The sequence below is a fragment of the Drosophila teissieri genome, chromosome 2L, assembly GCF_016746235.2.
Source record: "Drosophila teissieri strain GT53w chromosome 2L, Prin_Dtei_1.1, whole genome shotgun sequence".
In the NCBI taxonomy this organism is placed as follows: Eukaryota; Metazoa; Arthropoda; class Insecta; order Diptera; family Drosophilidae; genus Drosophila; species Drosophila teissieri.
This window is the reverse complement of record NC_053029.1, coordinates 15,567,604-15,592,857: the sequence shown is the minus strand read 5'-3', so window position 1 is coordinate 15,592,857 and position 25,254 is coordinate 15,567,604. Positions and strand designations below refer to the sequence as shown.

At 39.1% G+C, this 25,254-nt stretch overlaps 1 protein-coding gene across 4 annotated transcripts in view; it reads left to right on the top strand.

Annotated features, from left to right (window-relative positions):
* The first annotated feature begins 55 nt into the window (after window positions 1–55).
* LOC122625947 (dual specificity tyrosine-phosphorylation-regulated kinase 2) overlaps window positions 56–25,254 on the top strand; it is a 49,629-nt gene continuing 24,430 nt past the window's right edge. The window contains exons 1-4 of one of the 4 annotated variants that reach the window (XM_043806011.1): window positions 56–555; window positions 4,723–4,727; window positions 12,120–12,184; window positions 17,213–17,259. The gene's annotated coding sequence lies outside the window, so the exon portion shown is untranslated. The remainder of the gene's footprint in view (window positions 556–4,722; window positions 4,728–12,119; window positions 12,185–17,212; window positions 17,260–25,254) is intronic. The other 3 variants (XM_043806013.1, XM_043806012.1, XM_043806014.1) reach the window with 3 other exon arrangements.

Genomic DNA, 25,254 nt, shown 5'->3' with positions numbered 1-25,254 from the left:
CGTTTGCTTTCTGGTTTTGCTTTGCAGCTGCTCCACTCGAATTCGGTTTCTGTTTCTGCCTTTCATTCGGTTCAAATTATCGCGCTTGTGCGGTTGTGCGGAGCGGACGAGTTGGAAAAAACCAGCGAGGTTCAATATTTTCTGTCCGGGCGCATTGTTTGAGGCTCGTTTGGAGAACTGCAGGCGTTCAAAACACGGAATCGAAATCGAATAACATAGCCCCCTCCACAAATCCAATTTAATCCAATCCAATTCAAATCGTTCGCGAGTCGAAAGTGAAATTCGTCGCAGCACAACGGTAAATCAAAAGCAGACGCGGTTTTTGTTCAATGAATGTTCAATGGAATAGCCAGCTAACACAAATCCCGCTAAAATAATAAAATTCAATTACAATTTATTGTAACCGCTTTAATAATTAGCATTGCAAAGCATCTATGCTAAAGTGTTTAACAGTTTAACAAATAACAGCAATATCGGTGATTTGGTGTGCAATAAGTTGAGAAAACCAGAAACCAGAAACCAAAACAGAGATCCGCTGATTAAAGACGAAAGAAGGTACGAAATATACATACGTATAGCATATGTACGAATGTACATATGTATGTATGAATTTGGTCCGTCATAAAGGTATACACATCGCGGAGTTTCTCTTTCCCACCCCTTCGAAAAGCAACAACATCGCGAGAGATGTGAGGGAGTTGTGCAGCATCAAGGATGCCAAACTGAGAGAGTGTGTGTGCGTGAGAACTTCTGCAATAATGTCCTTGGCAATAAATGGAAGTTGAGAGCGGCAAAAGGTTGAAATCTGAGCACAAAAGTGACGGATATCCAAAGAGGAAATTGAATAGTTGTGGGGTTAAAATAAATGAATAGGAATATAAATGACTTATGAAGTTGGCAGAAAAAGAACTTTCGAAAGTTGTTACATCATACTCAAAAGCACGGTCTTTTTTTTAATTCGATATCAAAACAAATAATATATAATTCAAAAATAGTGTTAAAGCAAGTTAAGCATATGATTCAAATTCTGTTACTTAAACCACAAGCAGAGAAATAAACACTTTTGTTTATTTATTATGCTAGTCCACGAGGTTTAATCCAAATAGTTGTACTTTACAATTTTTTGTTTAATAAAAAAACCAACACAGGGAGCTGAAACACACATAGGAACATCCAGGCACATATACGAGTATATTGTTATACTTTGTTAGCACGTTGATAATCTTTCGCAGCGATCTCAGCTGATGCTGATTACTCCATTTAAAACAATATAAATTAATTCTGACTTACACACTCGTCGAGTACATTGACATTAGGTGTAAATTATCGCTTGAATTAATCGTGTGTTGAATTAAGTATTATATTATTATATCACACGTTTTGACAAATGTTTGCGCTCACGCAAAATCTGCTAATCTCTCTCTTAAAACGCTCCCGAGTGTTTATAAACAAAATTGTAATCCGCCAGCCGGCAGATGAGATTCATTTTTAGAATGAAAAAGTACGTCTGTCCGTACTTATGTGACACCTGTTATCAAATCTATACATGAGGAAATCTATACAGCTTTTGCTATTTTGTAAAGACTCTATGTCCATTGTATAGGTTCATAAACCTAAAATACCATTAGCATTTCATTCCTAAAAGCAAATATCGATTTAATGACCTTTTGCCCGGCAAGTCTACTTAAAGATTCTGTTCGAGGATAGACATAAACGGATTTCGTATTCTAATTTTGTTCTATTTTTTGCTTCTGCTTTTCAAAGTCAACATATTTCAAGAACAATCAATAGAGGAATATAAAACAGAGAAGAACACTTGCCAGTAGTAGATTGGTACAAAACGAAGAGCTTCTCAGACCAGACTAATTTATAATGCCAACCAATTTGCGATTGGGCGACCGATAACGATCTGCGGACCTAAATGAAGATTAGAACAAGCTGCCTCACATTAAAACTGACCAAACTCGTGTCCCTCACGAAGTCGGATTGAGATGCTAAGCGAAAAAATACATGATGCAGAGAAATTTATCGGCAAGCTCGTTCGTATCTCTAAGATACTTAGCGCAGTCGAGATACTTTTCCCAGATGTATCTTTTAGATACTTTCCTCACTGGTTGTTGCCCTAGGGCCGGCTAATCAACGTGTGGTTGTCTCAGGTCTCCTAACCATCGCTGTTAATCTTTTCGGTTTTGTTAATCATTTCCAGAGTGTCTGTTTAGTTTTTTTGTTTGTTTGGTTGCCTGGCCTGCATACAATTTGCAACACGTTTCGTGGGCTTTTGTTTTGCTTTAAGCTTTCCATTTCACTAAAGTGATGTTCTGTCTTTGCCCGCAGCCCCGAAATATCCGACACTCATCTTTCATTTCCATGAGAAGGTTATCAAATGATCTTTACATTTCAGCATTCGAAAGTTTACGTTGGGTGCTAATTGGATTTGAGAAACGCTATTAATTAAATTCAAATGCTTAAGGCCATGGTGCTGTTTTGTATATAGAAAATTGGTTAGGTATTGCACTTATTTTGAACACTTGGCCTCCCTACCAACTGTCTGAGTTATTCCAACTCCAATTTTATATATTTGCAAATATTTACTCGAGAAAGAAGCAAAACTCATCAGCTTATGTAAATTAAGGCAGAAAATTAAATGACTTTTTTTGTGCTGGCTGGTTCCGATGAAAGCATGCTCAGAAATTCTAATGAAATTCACTCACAGTGACACAATTATGCGATGCCCTCAGGTGTGATTCGTTTGTTCCTACGCAAGTAGCAAAATTTGCATATGGATCTTCATACATTCATATCCCTCACCCGGCCTGGGGTGAAGTGTCATAAAAAAGTAACCCACATTGGCCCACAAGGGGTTTCCTAACGGACCCTAAAATGTTATTATTTTAAGTATTTATTTTGTAGTTTTCTTCATTGTTTACCTTGTTTTGCGCAATTTTTTATGAAGTGCGCAAAAGTTTATGCGGCCTCGTCTCAAGAGAAGTCGAGTAAGTTTTGGGTCTGGGCAAATAAACAGCGATGAAAGAGCCGTTAGGTGACCCCAACCAACCCTCGAGGGGCCAAACCAATTTGCATGAAATGTGGCAATAAAGAAAAAGAAAAACTATCAAACTGAAAATGCTGAGTGGCTGTTAAGAACGAAGAATATGTGAAGTATGCCAGCTGAGATGTGGGAGGAAATTTTACTAAATAGAAGTGAAGTGATCTCAAAACATAAATACATGGGTTTATCTAGACCAGTTTAAATATTTACAAAGTTTATAAGATTCTGCTATGTTTTCTACTATTTTTAATGTTGTTTATGTGGACCTACCCGAAGAATGTTTATATTTTGGGTCATTGCCTCAATCTAACGTTTCCCCCTAACTAAGACGCGTACTTGAAATAATTTAAGTCTCTTGAGTAAACAAGAAAAATTCCTTCCATGGATACTTGACTCTCAAGTACAGACTGTTCAATTTTAACACTTAGACACACATGTCAAATGCCTAAGCAGTCACCCTTTTTATCATTAGAAACTGAACCAAAGTACAAAAGTTCCACCTCTCATATAAACATTTTATTGACGGCATTTTGAAAGACTACTGAATAAACAAAAATGGTTTATTTGTAGTTAACGAATGATTGAACTTCACTGTATCAGATAACCAACGTCTTATCGCCAACACCGTAGTCGCAATACGACAAAACCCCGATTCCATCTGGTGATTCTACGTCATTGATGAGAAATAACGTTTGTTATCACGGAGAGTAAACCGGTCGAAGAAAGCTGAAAGCAAAGTCTTTGTAAACTTCTGCCTAAATTCGGTGACAAACTTTATGATTCCATTGAATTGCGAGATGAATCCCACGAGAAAACCCCACCAAGTTAAGAAATCAAGACCGAAAGAGCAGGTGTCTATGAGAGATGTGCGATCAGCTAATTATTCAACAGAAACTTGTGGGGAGAGACTCACGCAAAATAATAATTGGTTTCCTACACATTTGCTTCTCTATTGTTAAATTTAGCATTGAGCATTGGGAGCGCAGTGCGTCACAGTTCTCTCAGTATTTCCATATGAAACATTTGCCTATAGTATAATATAGTATATGTATATTGCGCGGCCATGTAGTTATAGGGTTTCTTGATCTAGCCTAAGCTCACACTTCTGGAAAGAATCAGCTGATTGTTGCTATACGTCTAAAAACGTGCTTCTTAATTCTAATGCTGACTCCCTGTATTTTCTTCTTTCTCTGTCTTTTATTTCGCCAGCACTCAATATTCTTATCAGGGTCAATATTATCAGTTCATAGTTTTTCTTTATCTCTGAGCTTGATAGCGATAAAATAAAAGAAACATTAGTTAATTGCTGTAGCATGTGTCGCTGGGAAGAAATGTGCCTGCAAATATGTTATGCAGAGTGAGAAACTGGATATGTAAATTTAATGCTGACTTCCATAGAATATCTGGCACTGATTAGATAGATAAACGAACCAGATAACCGTTCGTTAGCAGATAAACTGCTATTAGAGTAAGCAAGTTTGCTGCGGTTTCATTTCACACACTAAACTAATGCATTTTTCCGGTCTGAAATAAACACATGACACTATAGGAGTAGATCTCAGGCAAATAATGAAAATGGCATTTCCTTTAGCACTTGAGTACTTGGTCGAAACAATTAATCACAAATTACTTAGAACAAGATCTTAATTTTCCCTTTTTGTTTCTATTTGCAGTTTCGGTGAGTCGATCTGTTTACTCAGCTGTGATTAGGGTTTTGGTGACGGGATAGTAGTGAGATTCCTCTCGATTGGGTAAGCTTTGAATTAAATCCGAATTAGATTTTTATTCTATTGTCCCAATTTCTGTTAAATGAGCTGCCTTGATTTATCTCTCACTCCACGAAATTCGATATCTGGGCGAATTTCCTTATGGCTAGCAATTAAGTCTGCCTACGTCAGTTTCTATTTCAGTTAGGCCTAGGTTGACACCTTCAATTGAAATTGATTATGGAGACGACATCATCCGCGCACTTATTTAATTAACAAAAGCCTCAGGAAAAAACCAAGACTCTGGCTTGACAACCAATTATGATTTAACACGGTTAAGTGTCTAAATCTCAATGTTACATTTGTATTTTCATAAAAGATTTCTAGGAATTTCCCCCAATGCTATACCGCAGATAGTTTCGTCAAGGGAAAGGAGACCTTCGATGGACTTTCCATGTTAAAGACACATATTTTCGTAGGTGGTGCCCCTCGATGAACTACTTCAAGTGCACCGAAGGCAGTGGGCAGAAACATAGGCAAAAGTCCAACGAGATTTGCGTGTTTAAGGCCAATGTTTTTTATAGAAACAAACATATGTGCTCATGTTTGTAGCTTATGTACATACATATAATTGTCGCCAAGATCTTTGTTAGATTTTCTGGCTGCGTTTCAGCTTCTGCCATTGTAATCGAGACCACGCATAGACATTCAATATGTTGACTCAATGAGAATTCGTTTTCTTTTTGTCATCGAAAATTGGGTCTTGGTCGTGAGAGAAATACGCACGAGGGCGTAACGCACTTGATGAGTAAACTCTGCGCCAAGTACACACTTTGGATATTTTGGTTTTCAATTTTATTCAACTCTCGGTTCTCTTCTGACTTAGTCACTCTGCTTGATAAGTGGGTCAAGTCTGAAGCGTTTGTTTTTATTTTTCTGCATTAGAAAAAGTGAAATCGGCAATGTTTTTAAAAGCTGTAATTAACTCTTAATCATCGACGCTCTGTCGACTGTCGACTGCTCTTTGATTTATTTTCCCGTCTCTGCTTCTCTGCCTGCCTTCCTCCCTCTTTCTAATTATCACTTACACTTTTGTCGTAAGATTCTTTGTAATTAGTCGACAATTTTTTCATGTCGGAGCTTGTGATTTGCATTTTCTCCCTGTCAACCGATCAGATGCTGTAATTACTGCTTAATTATTTATCTATTTGCAGTTTTTCCTAATGTTAACACCTTGGCAAGCCAGTAATGTTGACTGGCATTGGATTTTGTCTAGACGAGGCGAGGAATATTTTATTAGTTGGGTGAAACTTCTTAGAGTCGTTAAATGTCTGATTCAACCTTAAGATTCTTGCTGGAGGCTTGAACGTATGTTGCTTAGACCATTCCTAATTAGGTTTTAATTGCCCTTTATAATACATAATTCATTTTTGCATAAATGTTTCTTTATCTTGATCATCTTTTCAAGATTTCTTGGATTTGTCTCATACTTCCTTTAGTTTTGCTACCAATTGCGGTGACAGACCCAAGATTGTTTTGTTTTTAACTTAGCTCAAAAGATTACACAACCAGCTCAAACACACGACGAGGCGTTGTCGATGGAGGAAAACAGGTGAGGAGGCAGGTGAGCAGTAGTCTGCCCACCAGCAAACAAGAGAGAGACGCCTAATTAAGTTCCCCCACCTGGTAACGAAATTTGTCAAAGAATATGGAAATCGCAGCAAATTGAAAAACTTGCATATCTGAAGCCGGGCTTGTGGGCTTGCATCGATATGACTGAATTGGATTGAATATGGATTGCATTTCTTGAGCGAGATTCCAGAAAGTATAAATGGTATTTCCAAGACGCAGAGAAACTTTTTCATGAGTGTGACTCAGCATTGTGATTTGATTAGCTGATTGTGTAATTAAACTCCATTCTACTTCGTTATCATCTCTTTTCATAATTAATTGAAATATTGAATACTGGCTTTTGGGTAGAAAATTAACTTTAATGAAAACTGACAGGAAGGGAAATAATGGTAAGGAAATAAAGTTCCTCAGCCAACACAAACTTTAATTAAAATAAGAGGCACGTAAAGGGAAGTTTTTCTTTTTAGATTGTCATTTACGGACAATGATGATTAAAAATGATTCTCTTTTTACAAAAATGTATAGCAAATTTGTATTTGGTTAGTGAAAGCATGCAGTCTGAATGCAAAAAGTTACGAAAATTAATGATCTTCGCTATACTCCGCATACTTATTTTTCGAGATTTTAATTTTTTTGTATTAAAACGGGCTGTGGAGTTACCTTCCGCTTCTCGCACACTCCGCCATAAATTTAAGAAAAACGAGTGTTCCGTTAGCTTCTTTTCCAGTGCCCCCCGCGCAGTTGACCGCAAATACGATCATCACATTTCATCACCCACAAGAACCAAACCGCTTTCATCTCACTGGAGATCTCTGACTAAGACTTTGGACTTGTATTAATGCCTCGGAGATTATGCCATGACAACAACATCAGTGTACGAGTATATATCGTTTACCGTTTAAAAAAGCGCAGAGGAAGATGTTTATGCACTTGAACGCCATAACAAAAGTTGCCTCTTCAACCGCAAAATAATGAGTTGCAACAGCACCAAAAAAAAAAGAGGAACAAAGACAAGCCCCGAGAATTTCATCATTTTCTTACCCGCAGACCGGTGTGTCGGAGAAGCGTTTTGGGTCAAGTCAAACCCAGAACCAGACCCATACCCATACCCCTTCCGTACCCAAACTCAAACTCAGAGCCAAAGCCAAAGACAAACCGCACCCGTTCGCAAATCGGCTCATTGGACTCCTTGGTCAACCAGGCAGGCCACTTGACGGCTGTCTGCATCCTGTGTGTGCGCTGGGCATATTGAGTTACTCGGGTTTCTGGACCCGGGCTAACAGCTGGGCTGAAAACCAGTTTGCATCTTAGCTTGTACTACGGCAGCTGTAAACAATCAGAGCTAACTGCCTGCCAGGCACTCAGCCATGAAAAATGAATGATGATAATGATGGTCAAGTCAACTGTTTCCAGAGGGGACCCCAAGTTCTCCTCCGACAGTCATTGACCAAAAGGCCCGAGCCTCCTCCGAAGCTCCTGGACTTTTTTCTTCTCTTGGAGCCGGAGAAACTCGATTTTGTATCTACCTCAAAAGTGCGAGTATCTCAAGTCTGGCTCAAGTCTCGGTCGCAGTTCTTAACACTACTGCTGCACAGAGAAAAATGTGCCATGTATTATGATCTTTTTAATTATTTTCTGTTGAAAATGGCAATTGAATGTTTTTAATACGAATATATCAGAAAAAGGTAACCTTTTTTTTGTGGCTTAAAAAATATACAAATAAACCTAATTTCCGTTAAATATGCAGTTTAAAATTCGTTTGAATTGTGTACCTTGCGGCCTGCCCTTTGCAACTCGCTCGTTGGTTTATGGCCTCTCAGGTTGTGCTTTTTCACTATTTGTTTGTTGTCTATATGGAGGAGCTAAACCGGTTGCCAGGTTCGTAGGAGATGCTTTGTTGGAAGTCGCCTCAGTCTACGTCTATAGCTTTTGTATATATCTCTCTCATTTATTGCTGCACTTCCATCATTGATTTGTCTGTGTTCTTTCCGAGCTACGAATTTTTACTTGCAATTGGTATTGTGGGGGTTATCAGTTAGAGATCGCGGTGCTGAATCGGTTACAACCCGTTCTGAGAGCGGGGTTTATGGTTGCACTTTTTTCGATTGTGGGATGGTTAACCTGATGCAAAGTTTATTGACTTTGCCTCTGCACATGGACTTTTTGAAGAAGATATTTCATTTCAATATCTAAAAATAGAAGTTCATGCTTAAATTATTTCTTTTATCCGCGAAAGACCAAGCCACCAAGACAATCATGGTCCATGATCGCAACCTTTGTTGGAGCTGCGGCCTACTCTTTCATTTGGCTGTCAGACAGTTAACGTATTCCTCATTCTGCAAGTTGCCATAAAAAGACTTCAATTGCCAACTGTCAACTAGTGGGGAAACTGGTTAAACTTTTTGCAAAAAAACAAAAAGAGAGAAAAACTCGGAGGCTAAAATCAAAATTGTTTGACTGTTGCATTTGGTGCACATTTCTGCCGGTTTCTCTTTATGGCCAAGACAAATTCTTGACACTCATCGAGCGCACGAAATGGTAAAGACGCCCACAGATACTCGGCATACACAAGTGTATCTGTAGGTAAAGTATTGTAGCCTAAGTTGGCTACTTAAGCCAAAACATGGACTCAAAGAGAGATTTATTGAATCATACATTTGGTTTTTTGGTTGCAGCCGAGTAATTCGACTAACGCAGGAGTAATCAACGAAGCGTGCCACTTGAAAACATGCAATATTGCCAGTCCCGCCAGAAATCTACTCCTCTTTGGGCCAAAACGCATTCATTATTAGTTTGCCCACATAATAAATGATGTAAAAAGTAGGCGTACTCGCAATACACCACGCCAATAGGCGTCAAAGTGGGTGGAAGTGGCACTGGAGGGGCGCAGAAAAAACTCAAACTTTAAAATAATTAAGTATACAGAAATAGTTTTCGCTGCGCACTATAATTTTTACTATTTATATTTTTATGTTTTATGTTTTGTAAATTGTTGAAAGGCAGGCAACAAAATTAGCTATTTCTTTACATTTTTCTTTAGCCTCTTTTGGCAATCTTTGTTCGATTTCGTTGCTTGGCTGGTAGCGAGGAATCAAATACTTTGTTAATGAGTGTGTGCATTTTACACACTAAACTTTCCAACCGTTTCTGAAGTTGGTTTTGCAAGCGAAAAGTAGCTAAAAGTTGAATATAACAACCTATGACAGTAAAATTTAGGATAGGATTTGGAAGACAGCGTGCAAACACTGCAACTTAAACAACCAGTTATAAATTGGTCATAATTCCTTTATGTACCTTTTTACAACTAAATAGCTAGCTTTAAAAAACGTGATGCATTTTATACCCAGATGTTTAGTGCTTGACAAGAGTATTAAAAGTGCTACTGCAGCCTGGAAGCCTTCCTTTACCTTGGCTATCTATCCATCAAAATGGGCAGCATGTTGCACGTGCTCCGAACACCTTAGGATACCTTATACTCGTAGATGGTAGATTGTATGGCAGCGACAAATTTAACTGCTGCCAGTCGCCGAGCCATAATCGTTTAGATGCTGTTCATTCCTCATAATGATCGTGCTGGCCAGATTTGGGGGATCGGTAGCCGGAGATTGCTATAGATTGCCATAGAGATGGAGGCAGGAGACTACTGTGCGCAGGTAAATCAAGGTGTGCTGTGCAAAAAAAAAGGTAGAAAACCTGCCAGTTAAGCTAAGCTGCAAAGCTCCAATCCGCACTTCAAACTCACTCTCAATGGGGGCTGTACTGCTGTGTCTGGTGTCTTGGCCTAACTGCTTTCGAGTATTTTACGTTAATTTACGCCAAAGCCGTTGAGGAGATTTTCGCAGCAGTTGTTGCATGCTTTCGGTTTCATTATGAGTGGAAAAATCATGCAATGGCCACGGCTTTGGCTTTTGGCTTGGCTTGGCTTGGCTTTTCTTGGCTTGCCAGTTGCACACTCGGATTGCCAGTTGCAACACCCATTTTGTATCGTTACTCTGCGGTTAATCATATTTCTCTCCATCTGTCTGTTGTTAAATTAGCAGCTGCGCTCAGACAGCAAACATATTGTGTTGTTTGCAGGATATTTCAATACGCAAAACAGCCAAAAGAGATTGGTTTTTTATTTGAATTTTAATTTTACTATTTTTTTTTGTTTTTCCTTCCGTCTCTGGAACTCTGCAGATAAGTGACGCTTCCCCTCAGACTTTTTTGTGGGGGTCTTTTTGGTTTTACGCGCTTTGCTGACTCTGTGTGATTTTCCTAATTGGATTTTCCGTCTTGGCGAACACTGTTGCCATGTCTGCTTTGAGTTCGCTCTGATTTGGCATTGTTCAAAGTGTCAATTGGATTTGAGAACTGTTTCATAACAGACATCTTTCAGGGCAAGTGTGAAAGTGTCGGCGAGCAATCTAAAGCCAAAATAATAACATACATTTAATGATCTTCACACCGTTGATTAGGTCTTCCATTGATGGCAATGGTTTATTGTTATTTTTACGACGAACACTACGAGTATCTTTCAAATTGAATTTATTTGCCTGCCTCACTGTAAACCCGATAAAAATACATTCGGTCCCCCATAAAATAGATTTAAAATCGAAGCAAAGTCTAACAGCTGCCGAGATGTTTGACCAGCTGAGCAATATTATTTGGATTGTGTTTTTTCTGCCATTTTTTCCTTGCCACTTTCACTTGCCAATTTTTTGTGTCTTTTAAGAGCCCACACTCGCCGCTGAGAAAAAAATATTACATATTTTTTAATAGTTTTCTTTTATTGTTGAGTGCAATAAAAATTTATTCAATTTCTGTTAAGTCATAAATAATGTCAGGATATACAAATTTATTGAGTATACTTTTAAATTCTGAATCGGGTTTTTTGGGGGCTTGGTTTCTTAGCCAGCTGCATTTGAAACATAAACAACATGAGGAAACCAAGGAAGCTCAGTAAATATTAAATGAATAATTGCCCAGGCATGCAAATTATTAAAGGAAACAAAACAAAATATATCGAATCGTCGAAGTCATGCAAACAAACATCGGACCCAACACGATCGGAAGATTTGTTAGCCTTGCAAAATATATCCCAGTCCGTCGACACTTTCGATTTTTTCCGATTAAAAGGAGGGGCGATATCTGCAGTTAAGCTGTTAATTTATTGCTTGTATTTACCTTTTGCATTGCCGCATTCATGTTACTTAATCAGACGTTGATTAACGAATTCATTTGACTAATGTCTAAAAATTGTAGCATGGGGTAAAATGATTGTTTATAATACGCATTATATGTAATATTTGATTTATGAATAGTCTTGTGATAACAAGCTGGATTCCCGTTCGTTATCAATCACTGACTCACATATGTACGCCCCCAATTACTGATTAGGCAGGCTGGTTTTCCGCAGATTTGAAATACCCCTTCGCTTATCAATTAAATATTTACGTTGCAGACACGCACCTCGATAAGGTGGAGATGGAATTAGGTTTACATATATAAGATATTTCTACTGCATTTATTTCGTTATATAAGTGCGCGGTAATTTTACAATTGTTTATTTTTGTGTATATTGAGGACAGTAAAACTTCGTAATAGATAAGGTTGGTTTTTTTTGGTGGGAACAGGGTCACTTATAAGTGACATAATTAGGTCGTAAATTTGGGTGGCAAAGAATTAATGATATCATATTTTTGATTGATTAAACCCTTTTTCTAATGCATATTTATTTCTTATCTTTACAGAAATCTTTATGTTTTATGTGAACATATAGTGAGAAACTAATCAAGACAAATTCAAATAATCTTGGGTAAGATTCTTTTTGATATACTTTTGTATTTATTTTATAATATTTCCCGCATTGGAGTATTTATTTTTATGCAAATAAAGTGTCACACATTGAGCTGCTCTACAGGCGTAAGCGACTAAGCGATAATGATATTCAAATGGGTGCGCAGTGAATAACAAGTGAATCCATTCAGACTAGATTCATTTTTCTCAATCTGTCTTTGTCTCGGTCTTCTAAAATGTATGCATAAATAATTGCAATTTATTGCATTCAGAGATATGAAATTCCAGCAAATATTGAATTAAAATCGCATTTCTATGACATTACTGGCGTCGCAATATGTTCTATGGCGATAATGTGGAATCACAGCTTTGTTTATTGTTTTTGGGACCATTTCCCGATATCAAATTGTGCATAGTTCAATGTAAACTGCTGGAACAGCTGAAACCAAGGCGAAATGATAAGGAAAGAATGCCGAGTAGTTCCGTCGAATAGAACAGACATTTTTTTCGCCAAAATGTGTCATGAAAATTACCGAAAATATATTTCCTGAACAGTATAAACTATAAACAGCTGAATTGTCGTTGCAATCAAGAAGAGTTAAGAACCGGCACTATAGATAGCTTCCTTGCGTCAAACTTCCCATTAAAGTGCCTTCCCCTTGAAACCGCAGTTTACATTGTTTCAAACGATACCCCTTGCGATAAGATGGTTCGTTTAACAATACCATATAGCTAAAGAGCACATTCGATGATTAGTGAAACAGCCTTGCTGCTCAGCTGCAAAGCGAAATCGATTTCGAATTACAAAATAATACAGAACTGTAAATGGAGGTAATGAAATGGAATTCGACACGAGACGGACGTTTTCATGATGCGTGAAAGTCAACCTCAGCCTTGTGCGGCTAGGAAGCGAAATAAATCGCAACGAACAAACAAAGTGAAATGTAAACATCGTAAAATACGAATGCGTAGAAACAATCTACAAGTGTACGTACATATGTGAGCACAATAAAATCAAGCTTAACAAGAGCATTCAATGAGCCACTTTTCATGCTCGCCGCGATGAATAAGATCGGTTTAAAAAACGAAAAACATCAAAAATAACACAAATTTGAACTTATCTTAGATGGCGCGCTTGGCTCTTTTATTCCTTTTTTGTGGAGTCTTGGCTGTTTGGCTGTGTTTTTGTGTAAAATGCTTTCATGTCAAGTTTGTTGAGCTTTTGTTGGCAAGGTTATTGCACACGAGAAGCGCTCATAAAAGCATATAAGCACATATACGTATATGTATAAACAAACCGCAAAAGAATAAATTTTAAGGTAAAACATGCGATAATTAAATATTTGATATGTCAGCTGGTCGGCAAACAACAAAAGGCAGTGAAACCATGGAGAGGGGGTAGGATAGATAGAGTTCCCAGACCGCACCCTGAGTACAGCTGTTCCTTGAGTAAGAAACTAAACTGAACTTCCGTAAATTCCCGGATCGAGAAGTATCACATAGATAGATTGCAGTTCCCAGTGGCACTTATGGCCATCGAAACGCAGTCGCTGCATTTTAATCAAGTGCTAAGAAAACACCTCCAGTGCCAAGGCGACTGTTTGGCATTCGCCAGGCATTTGCATTTGTACGCGCTGCATTTTCTTTTTTTGGCCCCGTCGGAAAAATTCCGAGCCGTAAGGGGGAAAATGAGCGAAAGACAACACAAAACCAAGCTAGACAAGTGTAAACTATTCCATTCACCGGCACTGTGGCTAATGGCCATAATGAATATGAATAATTATCCACGCTAATATCGTGTCTCGAAGGCTCTTCAATATGCATAACTCTTGTCCGGAAATGGGCATGGCCAAATCATCTTTAAAGAGCTTTCTGGTTTGTTATGCATGGGAGACATACAGAAGCATTTATACAAAAATGTTTAAATAAAATATAAAACTTTTTAAATTTATACCAATTAAATTTCTTTTAAATTCTTAACGTTCTAATCCTACACATTTTGTTTTCACGTCACATGTCCATTTGTATCAAATTAGTTCATTCGTTATCCATGTCTCTATAATCCAATTTATAAAAATAAGTACAAGTATGTAAATAAGTATAATCTAATTTATATAAATATGTACATCTCTCGGCGCCTTTGTCATTTGACAAGCCGACACCCTGCAGAATGCATAGTCCAACTTTATTGTAAGCCACGCAACCAGACAATGGCCTCATCTCTGGCCCACTCAAAAACGCAGTAGAAGGAAAGAAAGAAAAGGCGTATTTCTACCCCTATCGCACTCCCTCGCACTTAAATTTATTATCATGTAAAACTTTTGTGCAACAATGTGCTTAACAAAAGCCGCAAATCGCTGCTACTGTGCAGCTGTTCAGCCTCCCCGCGTTCCGAGTTCTCCGCCCCGTCAATTGTTCTAGTTGATAATTTATTTGAATATTTGGCATAATTATTCCGAAGCGAGCAGCAACAAGAAACAAAAGAGTAAAACCCGTTATATAATAGCGAATATTTCACAAGACTGCAGAGCCCAGCTATTATGAGTATTTGTAAGATACAAAATTGCACTGAGAATTGGGCAAACAGAACTATGATTTGTGAAGTAGCTCAGTCCGGCTCGACTTGACATTGAGACTGAGATAATGACCAGATAACCAGTAATATTTGTTGTATGACTCCACTATCTGATTGCTGACAAATGAAAAATGATTGTCGCTAATTGTGGCTTGAGTTCGACCAGCGCAAAGGAAAGGAAACCAGCTTGCTCTGCTCCTAACTTTAGCCACCGAGGGGAAGATAAATGACTTGGCTCAGCATTGAAGATTGGCCATTTAAGGCACACACACACACTAGCCAATCACTTTAAGTCGATTAACTCCATAGCCAAATGAAAGCCCACACTGAACGCGAATGCGATCGCGATTGCGATCGAGAACTCGATATTCTATATTCTATAATTTTGTTGTTTGCGCCTCTGGCTCTTCTCTTTGCTCTGAGATCCGATCCGTTGCGATCGTCGTGCGTCTCGAATCAAAACGCGCATAAATTTCTATGCTCCATGCTTTTGTAAATCTGAACCGCTCCCCCCTCTCCCCTCTCCCAAAAGTAGAAACAGTAGCGGCATCCATTAATCAAAAGGCACTACGGTCTAGCCATCGCGAAGATCGCATATTAGTTACACTTTAGCGGGGCGCCCTGAAATCTGATGGCGGGTTATTAGTTCGCCTGAGTTACGTTGCAAAGCAGTTGGAGATTGATCGCTTACAAGATGAGTAGATGAGTAGCTATCTGCGGAGTAACTTGAGCTGACACAAGACTTGGGGCTTGGCTGGGTTCAAGGCGATCCAAGCCACGGCTTAAGAACAGACCTCTGATGGGGCTAATGGATTGTGGGAAGTGCTCCACTAAGCCGAGAAAGATTAATACTTAATGTACACATGTGCCAATGCTTTTAAGATTGAGTCATGTTGGTCTGCGAATTATTTGGTGAGGCGCACTGCAAAATAATGGGATTAAACTAAATATTTTTATCATTAGCGAAAAATAATCATTTCGATTCTATTTCAATTTCTTACTCATGTCTAAGCATACCCAAAATGACGGATCATCATCAATCCAAATAGATAGTCGTTTGATATTAATCTTGAGCTAAGCTTTATGTAATTTTAGGTGCCCATAAATATAACCATTTTGCGTTTATGACGGCATTCTTTCATACTGTGATTTTCTAGCACAATAAATCCTTTTTGTGCAAGGCCATAAATAATGGCGGAATAAATTTGTTTGCATTTCTATTCGACTTGGCGTCAACGCTTCACAAACGCGGGAGAAATGTCAACAGCGCCTCTGCAATTCGTTCGCTCACATTGGCAAATTTATGCAAATTTTTATTTATTAAATAAACACGCAAAGTGCGTGTCATCAGCTGTTACAACAGGGTGGATTGTGGGTGGTGTGGGATTGTCGGTGGTTAGTCCGCCTTTTTGGGGCCAACGAACGACAACGACAACGACGAGGACAACGCCAACGACAACGACAATCGCTGGAAGTTGATTGGCAATTTGTTGTAGTAACTACGCGAGTTTAGTTCAATAGGAGGGGTTCTATGGGTGCTAATGAACTTGAGGTTACAGCTGGAGAAGGGAGAAAGATCTAGTGTGAGTGCGTCATAGAAGTGATAGAGCGTAAGAAATTGTTATGGAGTTCATGAAATGGACACTTTGATAGGGTCTTTTGTGTGCTAGTTTAGCTGTTGTGCAGATATACAGCTAATTAAGTTATTTTTATTGTATTTCCCTCAAGACTAGACAATTTTAAATTAAAATTGTTTGTTCCCAACTCGACTTATCACTGCCTTTCAGCTTACTCAAATAGTTACGTTCTCCTGCTGTTCCAACCAAGTTGACTGGCACAAAGTTGGCCAACTTTGTCATCTGCTTGCGAAATCCTGTCTGTCCTCGACAAGTTGTGATTGTTGCGATATCAAGTAACCACTTTGGGGCCAAGTTACTTTTACTGTCTGTGGCCCCAACCTCTGTCAATTATAAAAGACACTGCGCCACTGAGCATGAAATTAGTCTGCCTTCAGCATGAAACTCCCTGCTTCTCTACGCACATGTGCCTCCCCGTTAATAACCCTGACTTTCATGACAATTTGCAGTAGTTACAAGACTCGTCATCACACTCGATATTATGGACTCCATTTCCCTTGTTTATCTCTATATTAATTTATGCATTTTTTTGTTGTTGATAGTTGATTGTCTTGCGTTACAGTTGACAAGTTTTGCTTGGTCGGTGGTGGGTGTAGCAGTAGTCGGTGGTTGTTGCTGGCACTTTGTTTATGTGGTTCAGGTAGAATAAGTACCACAATTTATTATCTCCTACATGGCATTGCGTTGTAACGCAGCGACTTTGATTAATTTTAATAGCCCGGCTAGAACAAGTTGTCTCGATGGCTGTAATTAATAATTATTTTTATTTGATTGGTAATTCTGTCTGGCATTTATCTAACCATGGACTGTGTGCTTTTCCTCCTTCTTTTTGCAGACGTCTTGAACTCTTGCGCAAGAGTAAACCTTTTTGTTTTGGACAAGGTGAGTTGAACTTTGCCAGTCCGACTGGAGTGTCATGTTGCCTGAAAGGGAACACAAGAGTAATTAATTGAATTTTGTTGCGAAGCGTATCGAATGGCTGGCTAATAATGTTCTTGCGCAAGCGATTGTTTCGAAATTCCTCACATGGGTCATTGGTCGCTGATTGAACAATCTGCCATCAGCTCATTCAAAATCAAAACCTTATCTAGGCACATACCTCTGCCCCATTTGCTCCACTAACCTAGTGCTACGAAACCGATTGATATGGAATCAGCACACCCACAACTATCGTAAATTCCATGATAAATCCAACGACGACAAAGTGACGCCGTAAAAACACCAAATGCATAATGCAACCCAAAGTGCAACTGCCAACTAGGTTTATCAATATGTGCCACAGAGATACTTTTATAGTGCCGCCTCCTCGGCTTCGGAGTCGACAAATCGGTGACCCACTTCTAAGTGGCAACGACATCGCGACGCGACTCTCTAATCAGCCAGTAACTTTGCGGCTTGATAAATACATGAAACATAGATGGAAAGCGAATAATAATAATAGGAGTAAAACAGAAGACAGAAAACAATTACAAATCAGTGCACTGGCTGACAGAAGCTTTCTGCTAGGGAGTTTAATAACCTCGTGTCGAGTTTTCCCGGCTTCCTGTATGCGATAAAAACAATGAATGCACTCCGATATGTGTCAACTTTATTGTCTGCCTGGCCAACTGGCAGATACTTGCCACAAACCCATCCTTTGTCCCAGGTCCTTGGCATTTTAAGCCCACACTCCCACCCACTGCCAAGGCTTTAAGGTTTCTGCGAAAAGTTAGAAATTCTCTTTATTACAGTAGAATATTTTTTCTAATTAAAACTTTTCTGCATTTGGAGCTCAACACTTTGGCCATATTTCGCTATTATTAACTTTCTGATGGACTTAGTGACGGCGGTGCCTTAAACGAAAAACAGGGAAAAACAGGGAATGCGTTAAGTGGGCGTGAAAAGTGGGAGGCGTGGGTCTGCATATAGACATGATAGCTTCTATGAGCTGTCGTCTATTCTTCCGACCGCCACTCTCTATTTTGTTGTATCCAGAGATGGGTTTGATGTGTTTCTTTTGTTATTCCACACAATTCGCGCGTTTAACCTGACAAGAATTTCAATGAGTTCGTTTCCCTTTCTGTAGTTTCAGCCTCTCAGCTTAGAACCAAAACACATATCTATGGAAACACAGGAAAAGAATGAACAAGTTATAACATCTTGCCAAAGTTAGAAAAGAACCTGCTAACTCATACTGAAGCTATCTTAGAAAACGAAGTGATTTAGCCCAAGTTAACTAACTAGATATTATTTATCTTATCAAAGCTTTCCCGCATATTGCCTTGGGTATTTTGTCTGTTTATATGGCCAATATTAAATTTCTTTTATATTAATTTATGAGTTTATGATTATGGCTTTCTATACAAAAGATAGCTTCGGTATATTTATGAGCTAACGATTATTAGTACGCGTTTTGTATTGCCAAAATGAATAGTTCGTACAATCTTTTATAATATATGTAATTAACTGCCATTCAATTTTCCACTCGATTAGTGGCTTTAAAGTTTCGATTTATCTATCGACTGTGTGTGCCCATTAAATATCGTCAGCATCTCGAAGTGAAATTTTGGCGCCCCCTCTTCAAAAACTCGTTATCCAAAACGGTGATTTGGCTGAGCTAAGAAATGAAAAATTTAGCAAAAAGCTCTACCCTTATTCGGCTAATTGTTATTTAGTGCGACTGAAAGAGCCACCAACACCTAAAGTTCTTGGCTTGTCTCATGAATAATCAAATGATGAGCCATCGGTGCATATTCATGTTCAGATTCAGTTCAGAAACAGTTCAGGTTCATCTAACTTTCTTACGTCACACACGCTCTTCGACACTTAAGTGATGAGAAAAGTTGTTGACATCCAAGTAAGTGAGCTGGGCCACGTAATCGATTTGCCCTTTTGGAAGGAGTTGCGGCTCCCTGCGTCCATCAAAGGCTATTCTACTATTTTTTTGCGTTTGGCAAAGTTTTATGAGCCAATTACATGCAACACTGGGCACAAGAACGCAGCGCTGAAATATCACATACATCACATGCTAAGCTCGCATCATGTAGCAACTATTATGTGAGTGCGATTCGGCACTGCCCCACGTCCTTCCTCTTCTCCTTCGAAACCCCCCTTCGAAACGCAGGCAACCTATGAGTATCGCCGTCTATCATTAAACTGTCGTAAATCACAAGTAATTGACATTATACAACAGCCAAGCGCAACGGATCGGTCAAATGATCAGACGGTTGGCAGGCAAGCAGGCAAGCATGCAGGCAAATAAGCAACAATTACCCCAAGACAACAAACATTTTTCTCAAAAGATACACGTAGCAACAATTAAGCTGAAGATATCACATGGAAATCGTCATTGCGCTGAGTTCCGAGATAACGAAGCTGAGATGCTCTATTCGTTCGTATCAGTAGTTAAATTAGGAAGATAGCCTAGCTTCTGTAATGAACTTCTTTTTGTAAACAGAGCTGTGTATTTTGTGATTTATTAACGCGAAAATCAAGTCAAAAAATCACAATAACACACAATTCATTCCCACAAATTAGTGCCACAATTAGTCCACATGGGACGATCTGAAGCGATGTAAACGCATTTGTAAAAACAGTTCGACGTTTGGCTCTGGCTCCCACCTGCCCGACCGTCTCTAGATCAATTGGCATAGATCTCTTGAGATTGTGGTGCCCGAATGAAATGCACAATTGAAATGCAGCGAAACAATGAACGAATATATATTTAGACTGACACACTAAGCAAAAAGCAGAAGGCAGAAGGCAGCGGGCAGAATCGTAACCAACCCAAGTCAACCCACTTTTGTCAGAAGATTACGAAATCCGTTGGCCGATGCTGAGAATGTGCCACGCGTAATTCTATATAGAACAGATGAGACCGGGCGTCACTGGGTTGGATTAGATAAGGCGAAGGCAGCAACTATAAATAAATAGAGATATACACCTTTTGCATGCATTAAATTGTTAGCTAATAGCTGCAAAATGACGTTGCGATTGCAGGCGAAGGTCTTCTTGACTGGCAATTGGTCAAGGCTTTCGATTCTCAAGTCATGACTAGTTGAAAAATACATAAAAATCCACAGCTAATGCGTAATTTTTTTATTGCAATAAACTTATGTTTGTTTATTATTATTGTTTGGATAATAAGCAGGAAATCGCAAATCAAGGCAGGGAAAAGTAACGCTTCTTGCTATCAAGTGTTTGCAAACAAAAGGCGCAAAACGCGCTGAATTAATAATAAGCTTTACTGTTTATTTTTTATAAATAAAACAAGAGAGAACGCTTTAGTCGAGTTCCTCGACAATCAGATACCTGTTACCAGTGTTTTTGACATTCTCTTGCCACCTTACCATTAAATTCTTTATTGAATAGTCTTTAAATCGCTATTACAAAACTGCATAGTTTAATGCGCTTCACTGCTCATATAGACGAATCTTAATGCATCTTTATTCCTTTCCTCCTTAATTACAACTTGTAATTTATGCAAATTTCAAATTTTAATACGCTTCAGCAACTTCTAATGACTCTCAACTCGAACTCAAAAATATTCCTCGTTTTATGGATTTTAGCTAGAAAAGCGTGGGTGCTATTATGGTGGAGCATCCGTTCTGGATGTCGTTGAGTAGCATAGAAGGGCTGTAATAAATGCTCTAGAGTTTAATATTCTCGCCTTCTTTTTATGGCTGTGAAGGAGTTCGGTGGCCCAGCTGTTCGGGGTCCAACGCTGGTCAGGAATGTAATTACAATGCGCATTAAAATTAAGCAACATAAACTACAGACAACAGCATAAACAAGCTACAGCAGAACTAATTAACATTCTCCGGCTTTCGGATCCAATGGAGTTGTGCAGCATGTGTGATCTCCAACATTCGGAAGCGCTAAGGGGGTTTTAACTTTTCATAAAAGATATTTGAACGATCGGTTGAATGATACTAAAAAGTTAATACCAACAAAAAATCCCATTAACTTTGGCGATATTCATTGATTTACAATAAGTTCTTATAAGTAAAATATATTAAGGGTTCTATAAAATAAAAAAGGTTCTATAAAGAAATTATTTTTTAGTTGTCAAAAAAATACTTGTAAAATAAATGTACTTCCTGTCACAGTAACATAGAACGACACAATCAAAATTAGATTGGGGAAAGTGAAGGCCCCCTTTAGTTTTCCAACCACGTACGCCACTGTTCTGGTGGTCATTTAGTGTCGAAACTGAGGGGGCAGAACTGCAGTCAAAACTCCGCTCGTCAAGCCTGAACGGCTCTGAACAACTCTGACAACTCCCCTCGAGTTGGCTGGAATTTGTTCCGAATAGAAGTCCGTGGTTCCACTTTGGGATGAATAGAATTCGAATGGTTCTCCCCTGTTTGATTGTTATTTCTCGTATGCTTCATTTGTTCCATTTTATTCCATGTTATTTTGTTCTATTGTCTATCGGAAGTTGTGCTTGTTGTTAATTTATGCGTTTTGTGCAAGTTCCCCCTCCCCGGAATCCGACAGGAAATGCAATTAGTTTGAGGGGGTTCTCCCCCTGCATTTGGAAATCTTTTTTGTCAGTGTTTTGTGGAGTGTCATAAATTGGCGGCGGTTTTGTTTATGTTTCTGCTTCGGCTGTTGCCTTTGCTGTGTGTGGCCCCTGCGGGGTTTTCTTTTTTTTATTTTTGACCCACATGCTGTTTAAGTTCTTTTTGAATGCAAATGTGTTACGAGGCCCTTAAGCAACTTGATGGCATTTTTGACAAATTTGTTGAAAATTTACAACTTGACTACCGCTGATAGATGGAAGTGTTGTCTAAATTTTCGGAGAAATGAAGCAACCATATGGCAGTACTGACCCGAAGGAAGTCGTTGAGTTAACGAATCAATTTAAAGAATTTCCTAAAGTGAAGTCGTTAAAAATTGAAACTGAGAATACTAAAGTATGAGGAGAGCTAGTAAAGTTTATTTTTATATTTTTAAAACTGACGATCAATGGATCAATGGATTTCTTGTTTTTTACCAGTAGACTCAGCAAACTCCTCTGTAATCTCTTAAATCCTCTCAATTGTTGGGTGTTTCTGTTCGCATTTAGTTTCTAAAAATATAAAACTTTTTACTTACGTGCCGTTTAAACAATGCCAGGAATTGGCGCGTGAAAATTGTTTCGTTTGATGAAAAAATTTTATTTTCAATTGGAAAGCAGTTCAAATAGACAGAAAGAAGCGCTAATTAGCGAACAGAAACCAAAGCAGGCCCGCTGCAAAATAACATAAAAGATACAAAAAGCAATATTTGCAGTTCGAAGATGCATCTATACAACAGCAAGAAAATTTCACTGGGAAAATTATAAAACGTGCACACATCAACGATATCGATTTCACTGCGAAAATAGGAAAGCAAAACAAAACCGGCGGCTGGCAGTCAGGAAAACTGTGGAAAACCGAAACTCGTTCGCGCGCAGGCGCTTTTCATTTTCAATGCAATGACAATCTGAACGCCAGGGGGCGCCACAGCAGCCAGCCAACTGTTCCCATTAATCGCACGTTCTAGATTGGAGATCTCCTCCTCCTTCTGTTATGACCGATCATCGTTCATTATCGTCGAGTTACGTGTTCGTGGGGCACAAACGAAAAGTCTCATAAATTCTTTACACCGCGGGGAATGTGGATTCCTTTCTCCGCCTCGTTTGTAGCCTCATCCTCTCTAGACCAACATATATCTTGGTCACTGGGTCGGTGGCGTCTGGCTTTCATAGTTTATGTGTGGGGCTCGAAATGCCTATCTTTTGGGGGCCACCGCACGCTTCTAACTTCCTAACTCTTTCCTGCTGCTTTTGCCACTCTCGTATTTATTTACTTAGACATCAGGTAACCCCACGCCTCCCGGTTGTTTACTAATTTTTTTCCCTGGAAAATCGAGTCCGTCAGTGGTTTGTATCTATTTATACCTATGTAGATGCCTCTGCTCTTGGTCAATGCAGACGATTCTTCCGATTGAAATTTCATTGTGCTGAAGCAATTTATACTGATTATTGGGAAATATTCGCTTGTGGTTAACAGGTGGCGGTTTCTAAGTGGGCTAATTGCTGTGGTATAAAACTGTTGAGGAATCTAAAATCGAACATTAATTCCGATTTAAAGATAACAAAAAGCAATGGGTAAACGTTTGCTGTGCTGCATTTAGTAAATGACTCTAGTTACATTTTCCCAATTTATTTAATATAAAAAAAAATAGCCTAAGCGCTCAGTGACCAAATTCCGCAATCCGCCCACATTTGCATCTAATTGCAATCACAAATCTAAAATGTATGCTGTGCTCCAGCACCACAGCCATATCTCAACCAATTCCAACCCCGACGACCCAAAAGAAAAGGTTTATAGGCAAACAAGACCTCAGATGCTATCCCAAATGCCGGAGCAGACAATTATGCATGCCGTGGCCGGAGATCCGAAAGTTTTACGAGTATAATCAGGCGCAGAGCGAAACTTATCGTAGGTCAGAGTCAGTGAATCGAAAAGCAGGCGTTCAGATAGATGGCTTATAAGATAAATAGATAGATGGGCTCTTTGGGCGAGGATCGGGGGAAAGGGTGAAATGATTCAATGATTGCCAATGATCAGGATCGGAGCAGCGACAACACGAAAACTGTTGGCTCCAAAACACGGACTGGAAAAATGTCTGCTGCTGGCATAATGAAGCGAGCTCCTTGTTCGACTTGGACTTGGTATGGGTCTTGGTCTTCGAGTGAAGTGGAGTGGATGAAGTGGAGTCGAGTGGACGGAATAGGATGGGACTGGATTTCGGCTCTGCTCCACTATGATTACGCTGCGACTTGGAATCGATGATGTCGAGGTGCTGGTCAATGGTCAGCAGCAGTAATAAAAACAAAAACAGAAAAATTGATTGGCCATGGTTGGGGCTGCAGGCAGTGGTTAAATCAAAAGCTTCCAGTTTTTAAATTTTTTTTTGGTTTTCTTTTTGTTTCCATAACTCGATCTTGTGTCTTGTACATTAAAGAGCTGCTTTTGTTATTATGACAACAAGAAAATGGGAAATAAAAAAGAAACTGGCGGCAATTGATGGGAAATTGGGTTGAGTTGGCTCTTGGTTCGTTGACTTGGCTCAACTGATGCAATTTTAGGATTGATTAAAGTCACGGTTCGTCTTGGTAATTAATGCAGTGATGTAAGACTGACGGATTGACAATAGCAGTTAATATTTAATTGATTACCTCGCGCCAGTGAATCAATCAATCAATTGGAGTTGTATTACCGAGGAAATGGGCGTGGCTGTCAAATGCGTTGCTTGTTAGTTTGGAAATGAAAAGTGAAAACATTTGTCGCAATCACTGGAAAGTTGCAGTTTGATTTGTAGCGGATACACAGTAGGGAAATCAACTCAAGCGAATGCGAATCCCGCAGTCTCGGTGAGTATCTTTAAGATACTTTTCCGACGGCGCGATACAGACACTGACAGCTGTCAGTACGTTTCTTTTTGCAAGTGACCAGAAAACACAAATTTATTGCATGCCAAAAAGAACACAAAGCAAAACAAACCATACAACTTGGGCAGAAATACGCACAGGTACTTAAAAATAGCCGAGACGACCCTGGGTGCCCTTAAAATGCCGGCAGTACGCTCTGTTTAGTTTCTTGGATGCTTTCTCGAGTTATGCGGCCAGACAGATAGCCAACTGATAGACGGTCTCCCGTCAGGGAGACAGTTTCGAGATAAAAGATGCAACCGAACAGGAAATGGGCGGAAGTCTATATCTGAACGGGTAATCAATAGAAAGTAGCTAGCAAGTTACTTCCCCATGATATCGGTGACGGAAGTGACAAATTCGTTTCAGTGGGAACTTAAAGTAGTGTTCTGAAATTGTTTTCTCAAGTTATACAATATAAAACAATTTAAAAATTG